This window comes from Myxine glutinosa, chromosome 14, assembly GCF_964187855.1.
Source record: "Myxine glutinosa chromosome 14, kmMyxGlut1.1, whole genome shotgun sequence".
NCBI lineage: Eukaryota > Metazoa > Chordata > Myxini > Myxiniformes > Myxinidae > Myxine > Myxine glutinosa.
This window is the reverse complement of record NC_136274.1, coordinates 35,983,859-36,004,110: the sequence shown is the minus strand read 5'-3', so window position 1 is coordinate 36,004,110 and position 20,252 is coordinate 35,983,859. Positions and strand designations below refer to the sequence as shown.

Here is a 20,252-nt window from a genome sequence, read left to right as displayed (position 1 = left end):
ACCCCAAGCACAGCTACCTGAATGCTGACCAAAGGTAAACATGTTAAATTGATACCCCTAGCACAGCTACCTGAATGCTGGCTGACCAAAGGTAAACCTGTTAAATTGATACCCCAAGCACAGCGACCTGAATGCTGACCAAAGGTAAACCTGTTAAATTGATACCCCAAACACAGCGACCTGAATGCTGACCAAAGGTAAACCTGTTAAATTGATACCCCAAGCACAGCTACCTGAATGCAAGCTGACCAAAGGTAAACCTGTTAAATTGATACCTCAAGCACAGCTACCTGAATGCAAGCTGACCAAAGGTAAACCTGTTAAATTGATACCTCAAGCACAGTGACCTGAATGCAAGCTGACCAAAGGTAAACCTGTTAAATTGATACCCCAAGCACAGCTACCTGAATGCAAGCTGACCAAAGGTAAACCTGTTAAATTGATACCTCAAGCACAGTGACCTGAATGCAAGCTGACCAAAGGTAAACCTGTTAAATTGATACCTCAAGCACAGCTACCTGAATGCAGGCTGACCAAAGGTAAACCTGTGAAATTGATACCTCAAGCACAGCTACCTGAATGCAAGCTGACCAAAGGTAAACCTGTTAAATTGATACCCCAAGCACAGCTACCTGAATGCAAGCTGACCAAAGGTAAACCTGTTAAATTGATACCTCAAAGCACAGCGACCTGAATGCAAGCTGACCAAAGTTAAACCTGTTAAATTGATACCCCAAGCACAGCTACCTGAATGCAAGCTGACCAAAGGTAAACCTGTTAAATTGATACCCCAAGCACAGCGACCTGAATGCAAGCTGACCAAAGGTAAACCTGTTAAATTGATACCCCAAGCACAGTGACGTGAATACTGACCAAAGATAAACCTGTTAAATTGATACCCGAAGCACAGCGACCTGAATGCTGACCAAAGGTAAACCTGTTAAATTGATACCCCAAGCACAGTGACCTGAATGCTGACCAAAGGTAAACCTGTTAAATTGATACCCCAAGCACAGTGACCTGAATGCTGACCAAAGATAAACCTGTTAAATTGATACCCCAAGCACAGTGACCTAAATGCTGACCAAAGATAAACCTGTTAAATTGATACCCGAACCACAGCGACCTGAATGCTGACCAAAGGTAAACCTGTTAAATTTATACCCGAAGCACAGCGACCTGAATGCTGACCAAAGGTAAACCTGTTAAATTGATACCTCAAGCACAGCGACCTGAATGCAAGCTGACCAAAGGTAAACCTGTTAAATTGATACCCAAAGCACAGCTACCTGAATGCTGACCAAAGGTAAACCTGTTAAATTTATACCCCAAGCATAGCGACCTGAATGCAAGCTGACCAAAGGTAAACCTGTTAAATTGATACCCAAAGCACAGCTACCTGAATGCTGACCAAAGGTAAACCTGTTAAATTTATACCCCAAGCATAGCGACCTGAATGCAAGCTGACCAAAGATAAACCTGTTGTCGTAAATGCTTTTCATAGACACAATGAAAGACACCGTTTTTATTCATGGAACACCTTGGAGTTCCCTTAGTATGCCTGCAAAGTTTGGGGCCGCAAGGTTTCATGGTTTTGGAGTTATGGAGGAGATTAACACACACACACACACACACACACACACACACACACACACACACACACACACACACACACACACACACACACACATACACACACACACATACACACATGCACACACACATACACACATACACACACATGCATACACACACACACACACACATACACACACACACACACACACACACACACACACTTTTATTAATATGCATGCACGTCGGATGAATCCGAGTTTTAGCTTGCAGTGAGTAAGCATGCCTGACTGGTATATATACATATAGGTACATATATATATATATATTGTTGCGGATCTCAACGTCGGCCTTCCCCTTAACAAGGAGGGATTAATCCCCTTGTATTTTACTAGCCGACGTGATCCGGGGCTATGACGTTCCTTCCGGTCAGCGCTGAATAGGGCGGTAGGCCGAATTATTCCTATTACCTAATTACCAACGCCTCCCAGGAAGCAAGGAAATAACCCTGCCCGAACCACGGTTGTAGTGGAAACGCCGAGTGATAGCGAGCCGTGATCCGAGCTGTTAACAGGAACTAACCCGATTTGAGCGGTTCCGAATCGTCCCACGCTTACCCAATGGAGGAAAAGACTGATACGGTCGAATTAGGAAGAAACAGGAAGAACAATTGGTTTATTAATAATTTGTGCAGGAAGGAGGAGAAGTTCACACAGTGAAGCTTATACAGTCTTAACTTATCCCAGGACAAACTGGCCCGCACACACAGACACACTCACACGGGGATGTAGATGGTCAGGGTTGATGGTCCAGGGATGATGGCGTCCAGGCAGCTCACTCCGGTCCTCGACTCGTACCGTGGTATAGATGGTCAGGCGGCAGCGGCCAGGAACTCTCCTCGTGTCGTTTACGCGGAGCGGACAATTACAGGGCGGAATGCGGGCGAAAGGAAGGCTGGCTTGGCGGTTACACTCATGGCTCAACCGCGTACGTAATAATCGGCAGCTCGAACGCGCTTCTTAATGCGTTTCCCTCACGAGGCCTCTTTGCACAATCCTCAATAAGCCAAACTTCCAGCGAGCTCATAAGTCCTCTTTCATGCGCGAATCGTGCCAGTCCTTTTCAACGAGTGCAGTTCTCTCACAAGGGCAGTCCTCAAGTCCTTCTGGTAAGTCCTTTTGAAGGGCTTTGTACACGCGTTTATATAGCGCCGCCCAGCGAACCCTCTGGAATTTGCCAGCCGCACTCTTACCAAGCCCCTCACGCCATTCCACCCGAGCCCTGGTTGGTTGTTGGCTCTTACTGGCTCCGCCCTTGACGTGCTGCTTGACATGGCCACACCCCGACCTCACGCTCCTCCCCCTTTCCAGGCCTACCTCATGGCATTTGGCTGGTTTCGAGCGAAACCCAAGAGCAGCGAACGCTGCTGGCAAAGGAGGTGGATTAGCCGAATCAGGGCGCGGGATGGATGCTGCCCAACGAGGTCGATTTGGAGGGTGGGCCGCAAAATGAACAGGACCTACTCTTATTTCTTTTACACAACGCAGGTATCACTATTGGAAATGGCCTTATTCTCACATTAGTCAGGTTCACTTTGTTTTTTCGTTCAAAATCATGGTAGATTAGCAAACCTATGCATTTTTGGAAACGTTATTACATGGAAAATCTGAAAATCAATGTTTACATTTGCCAATTCCGACCAATTCGATTCGACCAGTTCGACCAATTCCATTCGACCAATTCGACCATTCGACCAATCGATTCGATCGACCATTCGACCATTCGACCAATTCGATCGATTCGATTCGATTCATCGAATTCGATTCGATCGACCATTCGACCAATTCGATTTGCCAATCAATTTGACCGACCTTTGCTTGTGTGGAACGGACTGTGAAAACGATGTGGACTATATTGTCGGATACGACACACAGGACAGTGATGACGAACTCTAAATGGCATATTCTGTAATCGTGTATGTTTGATGCCATTGACTGCCTGTGTATATTTTGTCATCGACTGCCTGTGTAGATGTGAAGTTATACTGACTGCATGTGTATATATGATTTTGCTGACTGCCTGTGTATGTTTGGTGATATGAATTATTGTGACACATTTTGATGTTATTAACTGCCTGTACAAAATGATAACATGTATTTGATTATGCAACTTATCGCGAATATAAAGACAGTATTTTGCAATTCAAAACCTTTGATTCGTGTCTTACCATTCCCCATAGCACTAATTTGATACTTTCATTGGATTCCTTGTCGCTGAAAATATAGGTTTAGTATATTTTAAAAAGTTTTTATGGTAATTAGAGGCAGAAATAGAACAAAATATGTATTTTACAGTGGCCATTTTGAAAATCCAAAATGGTCGCCATACAGGTATCTCTCCAAATGTAAACATTGATTTTTAGTTTCCTTATGCTATAACCTTTCCAAAAATGTATAGGTTTGCTAATCTACCATGATTTTGAACGAAATATAATTTATTGACATAGTGAACCTGACTACATATACGATGACATAACTAATGTTCTAAGGTGGCCTACGTGTTGCATGTGGACTAACTATGGGGGCAAACCTTTAACCTTTATTAATCAATATGTACATTCTCAAAACCACAACACTGCACCCCTCCTTCGCCAGGCTCGTCCCCGAGGCGAACCCACACACGTGAGCAGGACCGGTTCTGATGCAAGGGTCAGGCTACTTTTTAACTTAGTGTGACACTTAGGTGTGGTTTCCCTCTACATTTAACCTAACACCCTGTGTGCGACAGTTTTAAACACTAGATATGTCCCACCTACTGCATTGTGTACTAACTATCAGACTCACGCCCACAATTAAACGAATTACGGAAAGAATTCGCAAACTATACATAAAGCCGGTGGGGAGCATGTTATTTACAAGACTACTAATTATTTGCAATACTACAACCCAGGACCTGTTCTTTTGTGGGAAAGAATAGAAATTTTGAAAAGGAGAAACACAGAATCCACTGCACCAATACACCATACACCAATATGCTCCAAAAAATGCACAATCATCAAAATGCACAGTCATCAATAAATCACATTTCATAATAATTAATGATGTCTTGTGCTTGCTTGGCTGCTGGGCCGTTGTATCTTGGCTGCGTCTTCTTCTTCGGTGTGCCATAATAAACTTGGAGATCTTCTTTTCCTGGCACACCGGAATAATAAAAAGTGCACAAACCGTGTCCGCTTTTTTTTTTTTTTTTGGCCAGCAGGGCCAACTTAGGTGGTCCGACTGCATGGCATTGATGCCACTTAAAACAGTGGTCCGCAGGGCACAAGATAATGCTTGCAGCAATTGTCTGCTCAAGCAAAGGTGCCAGGCCACAGAACATGTGGTCCATAGGTGTACCGGTGCAGGAAACAGGTAGCAGGGTGCAGCGCAAAGGTGCAGCCGCACAGCTCAGGGTACCTGCACACTCCCCTCAACAAAAGATATGGGTCCATGGGTGGGGAGGAAAGACAAAGCAGAGAGAGTCAGCGAGGAAAGGGCGCAAGGGTACACACAATCACAAGGTAATGCAACATGAGGGGCGCGGGAAGCGAGCGGAGAAAGCTCGTCCCTAGACGTTCGTCACCCCCCATGTCAACCTACACTACCCCAGCCCTCCCCCGTATTTACACTTCCTTTACAAATTCCGTCCCTACCGTCTCGTCTTTTCTGTATCCCCCCTCTATGCCAAATTCGTTCCCAATCCCTCCCAAGAAGGAAGGGATGGAATATCACACAATGTCTCACCCACGTCATGATGCGTCTTTCATTCCAAATCATCTGCAAAAGCTGGTGTGGAGTTCCGTCACCTTGGTGAGTGGATGCGGATGGTGCGAAGAGATTTCATCCTAACTATCCTCTAATTGACATTAACTCATTTAAACTACCCGGGGTCATGCCATGCCACTTGGCATCTTTAAACTATGCGGTTCTAAAAACCTATTACCATTGACCATCCTGTGGTGCTCTACCAAATTTGGGTTTTCACTCCCTCAATTTTTCTCACTGTGCCTTCGCACAATTTCGGGGCTGGGTCGTGTGGCTCTACCAGCAGGTCCAACTACCTGCGCACCTCCGCCACTGAAGTCGCCACCCGAGCTTGCCTAGATCCTCACAACTACCCTAACTTGGGGAAGGCCCTCCCGGCTCTCTCACCCCTCTGATTCCCTCTCTGGCATTGGGCTACCCGGGTCCTTCTCTCGGATCCTCGGGCACCGCTGAACACTATGCTGAACTCTACCTGGCTCCCAGAGCCTACCTGCGGCCTCACCTGGTCGACAAACTACCAGTGGCAGAGTGCCCATTTAACCATACTCACTAATTAAGCCCACACGCCCAGCCATTCCACTCACTCATGCACCCCTCAAAGCAACAACTTGCTACTACTCGCACCACAGATGTCAATATCCAACAATTTACCTACTCCCTCTACCTAACTTTAAACTACCCTCCCCGGGTATTCGTGAAGGGGTCCATCTTCCCCCCATCCACTCCTTCGCACCATGCACTCCACACCATTCATTCCACACACCATTTACTCCACACCATTTATTCCACACAACTCAGTATGCTCACTTGCACGCCATGCAAGTCAATCACTCAACACACTTACACACATCCTCAATACACCATTCATACATCACCTCAGGTCATCCCCGACCAATGCCTCATTTCACCAAGTTCACCAATAACCAGATTCTCACACACACAACCATTCACGACCAATGCCTCATTTCACCAAGTTCATCCACAAACAATTTCACTCAATTCCTCATTTGCGCCTAAAGCTCCTCCTCCGAATCACACACAATTTCTCCACACACACAGCATCATCTAACTAACTACTTCCCTCTAATACTGGTGCTTTCCCGTCTTCCCTTATACTAAGCACTTCCCTCGTCATTATCATCCACCTAATCTGACTACGTCCCCACTACTTGTAGTGGGGCAACTTAGCATAACAATTGTGCATTTTGTGAGGAAAGCACCAAATTTGGCACACTAGTAGACTATCCTATTATGAACAGATTTGGATATTGGGCCATCTCAAATTCAGCCCCTGATGGCTGTGGCAGCCATTTTCCAAAATGACACCTTCAGCTTGTTCTGACGAATTGCATCATCAATTGGCTTGGTCCTTTCCACCAGGCATTCTCTGGTGAAAGCCTGGAACTGCTCTTGGCCAATCTTCTTCACATTCCTGACAGTCTCAACTGCAGCAGGACCTGCAATTTCCTTTGTGTCAAGGACAACCAGATCCATGCTCTCTTCCTCAAAGGGGTTGCCAAGCTCTTCTATGACGCTGACAAGGGCGCGGACATCCTTGGCGAAAGAGGTCTGCACACTTGGTGTCTGGTCGTGATGATGTGTGTCCTCTCGCCTCCCCCAGTGTTGATGGGCCATCTTGGAACTCTTCTATGGCCCTGGCAACTTCTGGCCTGGCAATCATCCAACGCCGCAGGGCACTTGGGTTGTCAGTGAGGCCGACTGCTCCACCATCTCCTTTGATGCAGGCATTATTCTGTTCATGTGCCTGGTCGATTGGGATCGAAGAGAACACCTTCTTCGTCTTCTGTACAGTGAAGTTGCCAGCCCTGAATTCTCTGGCTACATCTGGGTGCTTCATTGGGAGTGCAACCATGTCCCTCAGGTGAACAGGGACCCACCTGGCATAGTGTGTGTGGTCTAAGGCATGGAACCATGGGACCATTTCCGTCAGGGCATCAAGGTACATCGTGAATGAAGCCTGCCGCAGAGAACGCACGTAGACCAGTACCAACATCTCTAGTTCCAGCACAGTTGCCCAGTACTGAAAGTTGGGAATGTCTTCTCCTCTCTGGTGACACCAGTCTTCGAACTCAGGCAGGTCTTCTGCATCATCAGCATATGTCATACAGTGGCGTTCATACGCACGGTGTTGCAGGATGTGCAGTGCCACTGCAGTGATTTGATGAGCTCTTCTTGTGCGGGTGACGTGAGCAGCTCGCAGGAAGGAGTCGGCCGTCCCTGGCGTTGCAATCTCAGCTTGCAAATCTGCAAAATCTGAAAATCTTGCAAAAATCAAATCTCTGAATCTGAGATGGCCCAATATCCAGATCTTTTCATAATATGATAGTCTACTAGTGTGCCAAATTTGGTGCTTTCCTCACAAAATGCACAATTGTTATGCTATATTTAGCTTAGCTGCCGGACTATTGTACAATGTCTCCACTTAAATCTTGGTCTCCTATGGTCATCTTTCTAAATCCCTAACAATATCCTAGCCCGCCCTCGGCTAGTTCTCACTGCCGTCCCCATAAATCTACTGCTCCTTTGCCCCAAATAGCACGAATGGTAAAGCTACCATTCGCCAACTCTATGGCTAACTGTCCACTGTACTCGAGCCTCGGTGCGGAGATACATTTTCATTTCAGCTTGGCTTCGCAAAGCCGAGCAATGCATACTGGTGGTCTGTCTCCTGTTGGTTGGGTCCGTCCGGCATTTTCGATTCTGGGGAGGAGGCATACTCGTGCCGAGGTTCCAGGCGCCATCTCGGCGCGGAGCCTTTCGGTCTCTGGCACCATGACCCAACCTCCCCCGGTCGGAGCACCGCGCCCCCAGGGGGCGAAGGTCCGACCTCTCCTTCCTCCTCTGGAATCGTGCCGTTTGCCCCTGGCGCCACGGCACGGCACCGACCATACAGAGCAGGACCCGGCCCGAATCATGCACGCCACCGCGGCAAAGATCCCCGCCGGCCCCGCAGCACACAAAGAACACCACGCCCCGAGAGCTCGCGTCGGCTATCCGATGCACTAAACGCTGCCCCGGTCTGCGTCGATGCTCGAGTCGCATTCTCACACCACGCGACCCGTTTCTCACTCGTACACCGAGGCGCTCCAGCGCCTCCCATACACTCCATGCATCTACTACTGCACTCTCTCTCCGTGCACTCTCTTTTCTTACACACTCAGTTGCACACCACTCAGGCGCACTCATGCCACTCACACACTCCGTTACACACCTGGCCATTACACACCCTCGCGTACACTCCCCCGTTATGTACTCCGTAACACCCATGGGTGTGCACTCCTGTGCACACCCAATCAGCGCACACTTACCCACGGGTGTGCAATCTTCTGCTGCACACCCAATCACGTGCTCTGGTGTGCACTCCCGCACTCTCTCTTCATCCATCTTACACTCTGTGTCACACTCTTCACACATACACTCCGTTGTGCACTCAATCTCACTCTCAGTTTCATACTCGCGCTCCGGCGCCGTTTGCACACGCGCGCCATTCACCTTCACACAGCGCACCACGGACCTTTCACGAGCGCCCGGGTGACGTCGCGATCCCAAGCGCATGAAAAGTCTTTTCGCGCCAAACACTTTCGCGCCAAACCTTTTCGCGCCATACACAGCCCAACTCACCTTCGGGATTCTTTTCCGCAGCAGCGCCTGCAAATTCTCATTTTGGTTAGGAAGCACGACATCACAATGTGAATACAGACTTTGAGTGCATTCCATTTCTTTCTTCAATTCATGTACTACCTCTGCCGTCTCCTCAACCCCAACTTCAATTATAATTTATTTTTATTTATTAAGCTCGACGACCGCCGGCGCACATAAAAGGAAACTTTCTAATTCGGCGGCCGTCGGCTTTTCTATACCCCGTGTCGCGATTTCTACCCCAGTCCACCTGGCTGTGCTTTGCTCAACCTCGCTTTCCCCGCGTTCCTCAAGTCGCACTACCCCGTCGCATACCAATGTGCTTTTCCCGCTTGACCTGCGCTCTATTTCTTTCCCCATCTCTTTTATTTGGCCTCCTATTCTGTTACCACACCCTTTTAACCCGTCTTTCATTCCTTTCATTTGTTTCTCTTGGGTGGCCATCCTGTTTTCCAACCCCACTAACCCCTCTTTCATTTCTTTCATTTGGCCACCCACATTCTTCATTTGGCCCCCTGTTTCCTTCATTTGGCCCCCCATTTCCTCCATTTGGCCCCCCATTTTGTTTTCCAAATTATTTAACCCGTCTTTCATTTCTTTCATCTGGCCACCCATTCTTTCGGTCAACTCGCCCCTGCTACCGCTTACCTCGTCCCCTACTTCTTTCATTTGATTAGCCATTTGCCCACTCATTGCATCCATTTTATGGTCCAATTTTACCATATAGGCCCATATTTGTGCCATAAATAGGTCCTTGTCCATTGGCACTGCGGGCTCGGCTACCGCGGCCATGTGCGCGGCGCCGCGATTTTGTTCTTCTTCTGCTACCTGCCCCTCATCAATGTCCTCCATTGCCAACTGTTCCAATTCTTCCTGGGGGTCCTGGGTTGACTCTAATTCACTCCTCTATCTCCTCATTTACCCCCACCGGCATCCAACCGTCTTGACTAGCCATGGCACGAATACAATTTAGTTGTTAATAAAATTTCGGCCGCTCGTAATTTGAGTGCGTTAGGCGCACTTCGGGTCCAATCCCACTTCCCTGACACCAATTGTTGCGGATCTCAACGTCGGCCTTCCCCTTACCAAGGGGGGATTAATCCCCTTGTCTTTTACTAGCCGACGTGATCCGGGGCTACGACGTTCCTTCCGGTCAGCGCTGAATAGGGTGGTAGGCCGAATTATTCCTATTACCTAATTACCAACGCCTCCCAGGAAGCAAGGAAATAATCCGCCCGAACCACGGTTGTAGTGGAAACGCCGAGCGATAGCGAACCGTGATCCGAGCTGTTAACAGGAACTAACCCGATTTGAGCGGTTCCGAATCGTGCCACGCTTTCCCAATGGAGGAAAAGACTGATACGGTCGAATTAAGAAGAAACAGGAGGAACAATTGGTTTATTAATAATTTGTACAGGAAGGAGGAGAAGAACACACCGTGAAGCTTATACAGTCTTAACTTATCCCAGGACAAATGGGCCCGCACACACAGACACTCACATTGGGATGTAGATGGTCAGAGTTGATGGTCCAGGGATGATGGCATCCAAGCAGCTCACCCCGGTCCTCGACTCGTACCATGGTGTAGATGGTCAGGCGGCAGCGGCCAGGAACTCTCCTCGTGTCATTTACACGGAGCGGACAATTACAGGGCGGAATGCGGGCGAAAAGTAGGCTGGCTTGGCGGTTACACTCGCGGCTCAACCGCGTACGTAATAATCGGCAGCTCGAACGCGCTTCTTAATGCGTTTCCCTCACGAGGCATTTTTGCACAATCCTCAATAAGCCAAACTTCCAACGAGTGCTCCACTCATAAGTCCTCTTTCATGCGCGAATCCTGCCAATCCTTTACAACGAGTGCAGTTCTCTCACAAGGGCAGTCCTCAAGTCCTTCTGGTAAGTCCTTTTGAAGGGCTTTGTACACGTGTTTATATAGCGCCACCCAGCGAACCCTCTGGAATTTGCCAGCCGCGCTCTTACCACGCCCCTCACGCCATTTCACCCGAGCCCTGGTTGGTTGTTGGCTCTTACCAGCTCTGCCCTTGACGTGCTGCTTGACGTGGCCACACCCCGACCTCACGCTCCTCCCCCTTTCCAGGCCTACCTCGTGGCATTTGGCCCGGTTTCGAGCGAAAACCCAAAAGCAGCGAATGCTGCTGGCAAAGGAGGTGGATTAGCCGAATCAGGGCACAGGATGGATACTGCCCAACGAGGTCGATTTGGAGGGTGGGCCACAAAATGAACGGGACCTACTCTTATTTCTTTTACACAACGCAGGTATCACTATTGGAAATGACCTTATTCTCACATATACTATGACATAACTAATGTTCTAAGGTGGCCTACGTGTTGCATGTGGACTAACTATGGGGGCAAACCTTTAAACTTTATTAATCAATATGTACATTCTCAGAACCGCAAGAATATACATATATATATATATATATATACGAGCTTATTTAAGCTGAGGATAATGACTGTACCTGAGTTGTTATGTTGCCATGATTTACACCAATCATAATACAAACAATTATTTTGCACAAATGTATTTGTTGTGTTTGTGATATTACATTTTTATAGGCAACTAGCAGAAGTACCCGGCATTGCCGGGCGGGGGAGGGGAGGGAAGGGGGAAGGGGAGGGGAACAGGGGGGAGGGGAGGAGAGGGGGGGAGGGGAGAGGGAGGGGGGAGGCGAAGGGGAGGGGGGGAGGGGGAGGGGGAGGGGAGGGGGGGAGGGGAGGGGAGGGGAGGGGAACGGGGGGAGGGGGAGGGGAGGGGGGGAGGGGAGGGGAGGGGAGGGGAACGGGGGGAGGGGGAGGGGAGGGGGAGGGGAGGAGGGGGGAGGGGGAGGGGGAGGGATGGGAGGGGGAGAGGAGTGGGAGGGTGGGGGAGAGGAGTGGGAGGGTGGGGGGGAGGGAGGAGTGGGAGGGTGGGAGGAGTGGGAGGGTGGGGGGAGCGAGGAGTGGGAGGATGGGGGGAGGGAGGAGTGGGAGGGTGGGGGGAGAGGGAGGTGGAGGGGGAGGGCGAGGGGGGTGGGGGAGGTGGAGGGGGTGGGGGAGGGGGAGGGGAAGGGGAGGGGGAGAGGGGTGGGGAAGGGGTAGGACAGAAAGGAAGGGGTAGGGGGGAAAGGGAGGAGCATGAGGGAAAGGGAGGGGGATGGGGAAGGGGTATGGCAGAAAGGAAGGGGTAGGGGGAAAGGGAGGGGCATGGGGGAAAGGGAGGGGGAGAGGAGGGGAAAGGGGAGGGGGGAAGGGGAGAGGGTAGGGTGGAGGGAGAAGGGGGGGAGGGTAGGGGGAGGGGGAGCGGGGAAAGGGAGGGGGAGCGGGAGGGAGGGGGAGGAGGGGGAGGAGGGGGAGGAGGGGGAGGGGAGGGGGGAAGGGGAGAGGGTAGGGTGGAGGGAGAAGGGGGGAGGGGAGGGGGAGGGGGGAAAGGGAGGGGGAGCGGGAGGGAGGGGGAGGGAGGGGGAGGAGGGGGATGGGGGGAGGGGAGGGGAACGGGGGGAGGGGAGGAGAGGGGGGAGGGGGAGGGGAGGGGGAGGGGAGGAGAGGGGGGAGGGGGAGGGGAGGGGGAGGGGAGGAGAGGGGGAGGGGGAGGGATGGGAGGGGGAGAGGAGTGGGAGGGGGGAGGGGGGAGGGGAGGGGGAGGGGGAGGGGGGAGGAGAGGGGGGAGGGGGAGAGGAGTGGGAGGGTGGGGGGAGGGAGGAGGGGAGGTGGAGGGAGATGGGGGAGGGGGGGTGGGGGAGGGGAGGAGGGGAGGAGGGGAAGGGGTAGGATAGAAAGGAAGGGGTAGGGGGGAAAGGGAGGAGCATGGGGGAAAGGGGAGGGGGAGGGTGGAGGGGGGTGGGGAAGGGGTAGGGCAGAAAGGAAGGGGTAGGGGGGAAAGGGAGGGGCATGGGGGAGGGGAGGGGAGGGGAAAGGGGAGGGGGGAAGGGGAGAGGGTAGGGTGGAGGGGAAGGAGGAGGAGGGGGAGGGGGGAAAGGGGAGGGGGAGGAGGGAAGGGAGGGATATAGATGGTTACTGGCAATTGATCACATCAGAAATGATGTAATCCACACAATTTATGTACTTTACATAACGTTAATAGGAATACATGGCCGTGTAGATGGGAAATACAGTTTGTTTGAAATAAATCACAAATATCAGATGAAAGTGAAAAAAAACCTATGTGGTGTGAATGGCAATGTTCCTCGCTGAAATGTGAAAAAAACTGAATTACGTGCGAACGCATAACTGTGAGATTATGGCGGCAAAGTTGGAACATCACGTGATCCTAGCAGAAGTACCCGGCATTGCCGGGTGGGGGAGGGGAGACCCGTACATTCGCCCTCTCGACTCAAGCTCGTATTCGATTCGTATTCGAAATCGAAAGGGGAAATCCTTCGTATTCGAATTCGTAAACACGAAATATGAATTAAAATTTAATTCATATCGCACAAAATCGACACAAAACACGATCGCATAAAGGTGAAAAACGCAATGGCTTTTCGCCCTGAATCACGTGCATACGTGTGACGTGTGACGGGATGGAACATCACGTGATCGCTCTGAGCGAATCAGCGAGCTGCTCGCACCGGCTGAGATTAGTGGGTACTTCGCTGAAATGCGCTGAGATAAATATGAATAAAAAATATGTATCTCGTCAAATATTGTCTCGGCCATGTTCGTCCCAGGCTCAATGGCCATGTCTATGCCAAATATCAAGCACGTGAGCTTCTCCGTTTCGGCGTCTATCGGTAACATTACACACACACACACACACACACACACACACACACACACACACACACACACACACACAAACTGTGTTTTATCTATCTATAATTCCACTAATCTCTGTGTGTGTGTGTGTGTGTGTGTGTGTGTGTGTGTGTGTGTGTGTGTGTGTGTGTGTGTGTGTGTCTGTGTGTCTGTGTGTTTGTTTGTCTGTGACCGCTGTTTCTCGACAACCACGGGTCCGATATACTTGAAACTTGCCAGGTATATTGCTGGGGACCTGAGGATGTGCCTTTTCAAGGTTTCATATTAATCGGACAAGTAGTTACCGAGCTATGTCCAAAAAACGATTCAACCAATCAGAGAGCAGCGAGCTATCACGTGTGCCGAACGTGCCGAACAGACTCTGCCTCGGACGGCACATTTGAGAGCGTATTCATTTATTTCACGTTGGCAAACTATTTTGGTGCTATGTTGGCGTTAAACTATGTTTTAAAACTAATTAAAACTAATTTGCGATTCATCGTAACTGCGATATGCGACCCTCCGGAGCTCCTGTGAGAGCGTGCGCCATTACGGATAGTAATTCAATTAAAAACATGATGCGTGATGTGAGATGCGTGATGTGAGAGCGTACGGGTACGGCTATGGCGATTTAGCCGTTCGCCGTTCGCTTTGGCTTTGCGAATGGACCAAACCATTTCATGTAAATAGAGGGGGGGGGGGGGGGATAGTCACCGTACTCGCAAGCCGTTCGCTTTGGCTTTGCGAATGGACCAAACCATTTCATGTAAATAGAGGGGGGGGATATAATTTTAGATATCTATCTATAATTTCACTAATCTCTGTGTGTGTGTGTGTGTGTCTGTATGTCTGTGACCGCTGTTTCTCGACAACCACGGGTCCGATATACTTGCAACTTGCCAGGTATATTGCTGGGGACCCGAGGATGTGCCTTTTCAAGGTTTGAAATTAATCGGACAAGTAGTTACCGAGCTATGTCCAAAAAACGATTCAACCAATCAGAGAGCAGCGAGCTATCACGTGTGCCGAACGTGGCGAACAGACTCTGCCTCGGACGGCACATTTGAGAGCGTATTCATTTATTTCACGTTGGCAAACTATGTTGGCGCTATGTTGGCGTTAAACTATGTTTTAAAACTAATTAAAACTAATTTGCGATTCATCGTAACTGCGATATGCGACCTTCCGGAGCTCCTGTGAGAGCGTGCGCCATTACGGATAGTAATTCAATTAAAAACATGATGCGTGATGTGAGATGCGTGATGTGAGAGCGTACGGGTACGGCTATGGCGATTTAGCCGTTCGCCGTTCGCTTTGGCTTTGCGAATGGACCAAACCATTTCATGTAAATAGAGGGGGGGGATTGTCACCGTACTCGCAAGCCGTTCGCTTTGGCTTTGCGAATGGACCAAACCATTTCATGTAAATAGAGGGGGGGGATATAATTTTAGATATATATATAGTACGGGCATGCCCTAGTCTATCTATAATTCCACTAATCTCTGTGTGTGTGTGTGTGTGTGTATGTGTGTATGTCTGTGTGTTTGTCTGTGACCGCTGTTTCTCGACAACCACGGGTCCGATATACTTGAAACTTGCCAGGTATATTGCTGGGGACCCGAGGATGTGCCTTTTCAAGATTTGAAATTAATCGGACAAGTAGTTACCGAGCTATGGCGATTTAGCCGTTCGCCGTTCGCCGTTCGCTTTGCGAATGGACCAAACCATTTCATGTAAATAGAGGGGGGGGTTCTGTGGTCGTTGCGAATGGACCAAACCATTTCATGTAAATAGAGGGGGGGGGATATAATTTTAGATATATATATAGTACGGGCATGCCCTAGTATATATAGTACGGGCATGCCCTAGTATATACACAAAGAATTAAGTTAAGCACCCCCCCCCGTTTTTTTACAACCTCGCACATTACAAGTTTGTTGTCGTCAAAACAGTGTAATATACCCATGATATTGCTATATTTTCTGGAGAAGTGATATTATGGTCACATAAAAACATAACAATCATGCCGTTTTCAATATTTTATTCTGAATAATTTAAGGTGAAATTTTTTGGGAATTTTAGGCATATTTTCACCTCAATTTAAGTATGGGGCTATAGGTCCATCACGGACAGTGTGGATGACGTTTATGTTTTCTAACGTACAGTCATTGTTCTGAGAAGACCTCTAGCGATCTTTGCGTCAATAACGTGTGTAGGACCCACGTGATCGGATCACTGACTCAACCCTACGTCTCATAGACCCTGTAAGCCGTCGTATGCGTTGCTGTGGCAGGTTGTTCCATTCCCGATGTAATGCACGTTCCAATTCATCCAGATTGGCTATTGGAGGGACCATCTTCGCAATTTGTCGTCCCAACATGTCCCAAACGTGCTCGAGGGGGTTCAACCTGCCACAGCAACGCATACGACGGCTTACAGGGTCTATGAGACGTAGGGTTGAGTCAGTGATCCGATCACGTGGGTCCTACACACGTTATTGACGCAAAGATCGCTAGAGGTCTTCTCAGAACAATGACTGTACGTTAGAAAACATAAACGTCATCCACACTGTCCGTGATGGACCTATAGCTCCATACTTAAATTGAGGTGAAAATATGCCTAAAATTCCCAAAAAATTTCACCTTAAATTATTCAGAATAAAATATTGAAAACGGCATGATTGTTATGTTTTTATGTGACCATAATATCACTTCTCCAGAAAATATAGCAATATCATGGGTATATTACACTGTTTTGACGACAACAAACTTGTAATGTGCGAGGTTGTAAAAAAACGGGGGGGGGTGCTTAACTTAATTCTTTATGTATATATAGATTTAGGTTGAATATTTTTTTTAAAATAAAGAACCCCTCAGCACATACATAGGCGGGGGGGGGGGGGGGGGGGTAGGTGCAGACTGGAAGTTTGGGATGATTACACCTCACCACCACATAATTTAAAACACCTCACCACCAAGTAATTTAAAACACCTCACCACCACATAATTTAGAACACCTCACCCCCAAGTAATTTAAAACACCTCACCACCACATAATTCAAAACACCTCACCACCAAGCAATTTAAAACACCTCACCACCACATAATTCAAAACACCTCACCACCAAGTAATTTAAAACACCTCACCACCACATAATTCAAAACACCTCACCACCAAGTAATTTAAAACACCTCACCACCACATAATTCAAAACACCTCATCACCAACGAATTCAAAACACCTCACTACCACGTCATTTTAAAACACCTCACCACCATGTGATTTAAAACACCTCACCACCACATAATTCAAAACACCTCACCACCAAGTAATTTAAAACACCTCACCACCACATAATTCAAAACACCTCACCACCAAGTAATTTAAAACACCTCACCACCACATAATTCAAAACACCTCACCACCAAGTCATTTAAAACACCTCACCACTACATAATTTAAAACACCTCACCACCACATAATTTAGAACACCTCACCCCCAAGTAATTTAAAACACCTCACCACCACATAATTCAAAACACCTCACCACCAAGTAATTCAAAACACCTCACCACACCTAATTTAAAACACCTCACCACACATAATTCAAAACACCTCACCACCATGTACCTCACCACACATAATTCAAAACACCTCACCACCACAAAATTAAAAACACCTCACCACCACGTAATTCAAAATACCTCACCACCAAGTAATTTAAAACACCTCACCACCAAGTAATTTAAAACACTTCACCACCAAGTAATTTAAAACACCTCACAGCCATAAAACACGTAATAAAAACACCTCACCACCACGAAATTAAAAACACCTCACCACCACGTAATTCAAAACACCTCACCACACATAATTTAAAACACCTCACCACCAAGTAATTTAAAACACCTCACAGCCATAGAAACACGTAATAAAAACACCTCACCACCACGAAATTGAAAACACCTCACAGCCATAGAAACACGTAATAAAAACACCTCACCACCACGAAATTGAAAACACCTCACAGCCATAAAACACGTAATAAAAACACCTCACCACCACGTCATTTAAAAACACCTCACCACCACGAAATTGAAAACACCTCACAGCCGTAAAACACGTACTAAAAACATCTCACCACCACGAAATTGAAAACACCTCACATCCATAAAACACGTAATAAAAACACCTCACCACCACGTCATTTAAAAACACCTCACCACCACGTAATTCAAAACACCTCATCACCAACTAATTTGAAAACACCTCACCACCACGTAATTCAAAACACCTCATCACCAACTAATTCAAAACACCTCACCACCACGTCATTTTAAAACACCTCACCACCATGTGATTTAAAACACCTCACCACCACGTAATTCAAAACACCTCACCACCACGTGATTTAAAAACACCTCACCACCACGTCATTTAAAAACACCTCACCGCCACATAATTCAAAATACCTCAACACCACGTGATTCAAAACCAGCACAACGTTATTAAAAACACTTCACAACCACGGAAACAAAAGTTTGAGGGAGTCGTTAAGTGACAACACAGACACTGCCCATATGTGTCGATATATAGATAAATGACTGTCCCCGAGTTGCTGTTTTGTCATGGTTTAAACCAATCATAATTCAAACAATTATTTTGCACAAATGTATTTGTAATATACATGATATCACATTTTATAAACAATTGAAGTTGAAAAAAAAAATTCCTGAAAAAATTCCCCCCCCCAAAAAAAACAAAATTGAAAATTTTTCAAAAAAATACCCTTAGGACATACCGACGGGAGAGATATGTGCATACCAGAAGTTTGGTACGATTTCACAAAAGTTTGAGAAAGTAGTTCAGTGACAAGACAAGACAAGGCAAGACAAGACAAGCCAACACAACACAACACAGACACTGCACAGATATATATATATATATATATATATATATATATATATATATATATATATATAGATACATATATATATATATATACACATGTATCCACTTTCTATCTTAATATGACAAATTTAAATAAATTGCAGACATTGCAAAGATAAAGTGAAATCCTGCCTGAATATTGTGTTTCAAAAAGAAATTGGACCTGTATAAATAAGATGATTGACTCGAATAAAGACCATGCGTTCTTTATTCCACGATCCAATTACCTGCTGAGCCAGGTTGCAAGCACATAGATCTGTGTGTATCCTCCTTGCGCACACCTGTTAGCCTTACCTTTCACGTTTACTTTTTCTGTGTGTTGAGATCACCGTTGCCTCGCGATGTAAAAAGTATCCGCACAGGTAAAGGTTGCATTACAAATGCAAACAAATCATGTTGGCACAGCACATTGGCTGCCGATCATTTTCACATTTCCATGTCGTGGGCAAATACAAATACAGTCACGTGAAAAAGTAAGTACACCCCATGTAAAGTTTTGACTTTTTCAACATATTTCAACATACAGCTATTTGATCTTCATTTCAACAATATTGATATGATAAAGGTGATATAATATAACAAATATCATGAAACATTTACATTTTGTCGTCCATTGTGTAATTTAAATAAACATAAATGCAAATTTCGCATGTGGAAAAAGTAAGTACACCCTTGGCTCTAATAGGTGGTATTGCCCCCTTTGGCAGAAACAACCCCAAGTAGGCGTTTCTTATAACTGTCTGCCAGTCTCTGACATCGACTGGGAGGAATTTTTGCCCACTCCTCCATGCAGAATTATTTCAGCTGTGCGAAGTTTGAGGGGTTTCTTGCATGCACAGCTCGTTTGAAATCCCCCCACAACATCTTGATGGGATTTAGATCCGGGCTTTGACTTGGCCATTCCAGAACCCTCCATTTCTTTCTTTTCAGCCATTCCTTGGTGGATTTACTGGTATGTTTAGGGTCATTGTCATGTTGCAAGGTCCACCCTCGGTTGAGCTTCAACTCTCCGACAGATGGCCTCACATTATCCTCAAGCACCCTCTGGTACAATGAAGAATTCATAGTGGATTCTATGATGGTGAGCTGCCCAGGCCCTGATGCAGCAAAGCTGCCCCAAACCATAATATTTCCACCACCATGCTTTACAGTTGGTATCAGGTTCTTGTGGTCAAATGCTGTCTCTGGTTTTCGCCAAACATGTCTTGTGGTACTGTGGCCAAATAGCGCGACCTTTGACTCATCTGTTCAGAGCACATTGTTCCAGAAGTGCTGGTCTTTGCCGAGGTGTTCATTGGCAAACTTTAGTCTTGCCCTGATGTTCTTTCTGGACAGCAAAGGTTTCCTCCTGGCACACCTCCCATGTAGATCAAATTTGTGCAGCCTCTTTCTAATGGTAGACTCGTGCACTTTGACATCAACAGTGGCAAGAGCTACCTGTAGGTCCCGTGATGACATTCTGGGGTTCTTAGAGACTTCTTTCAGCATCTTACAGTCTGCTCTCGGGCTGAACTTGCTGGGGCGGCC

The 20,252-nt window shown here is 47.4% G+C and overlaps 1 protein-coding gene across 1 annotated transcript in view; it reads left to right on the top strand.

Annotated features, from left to right (window-relative positions):
• Nucleotides 1-20,252, top strand: part of LOC137439241 (uncharacterized) — a 119,652-nt gene that overhangs the window by 11,484 nt on the left and 87,916 nt on the right. The gene's annotated exons all lie outside the window — the stretch shown is intronic.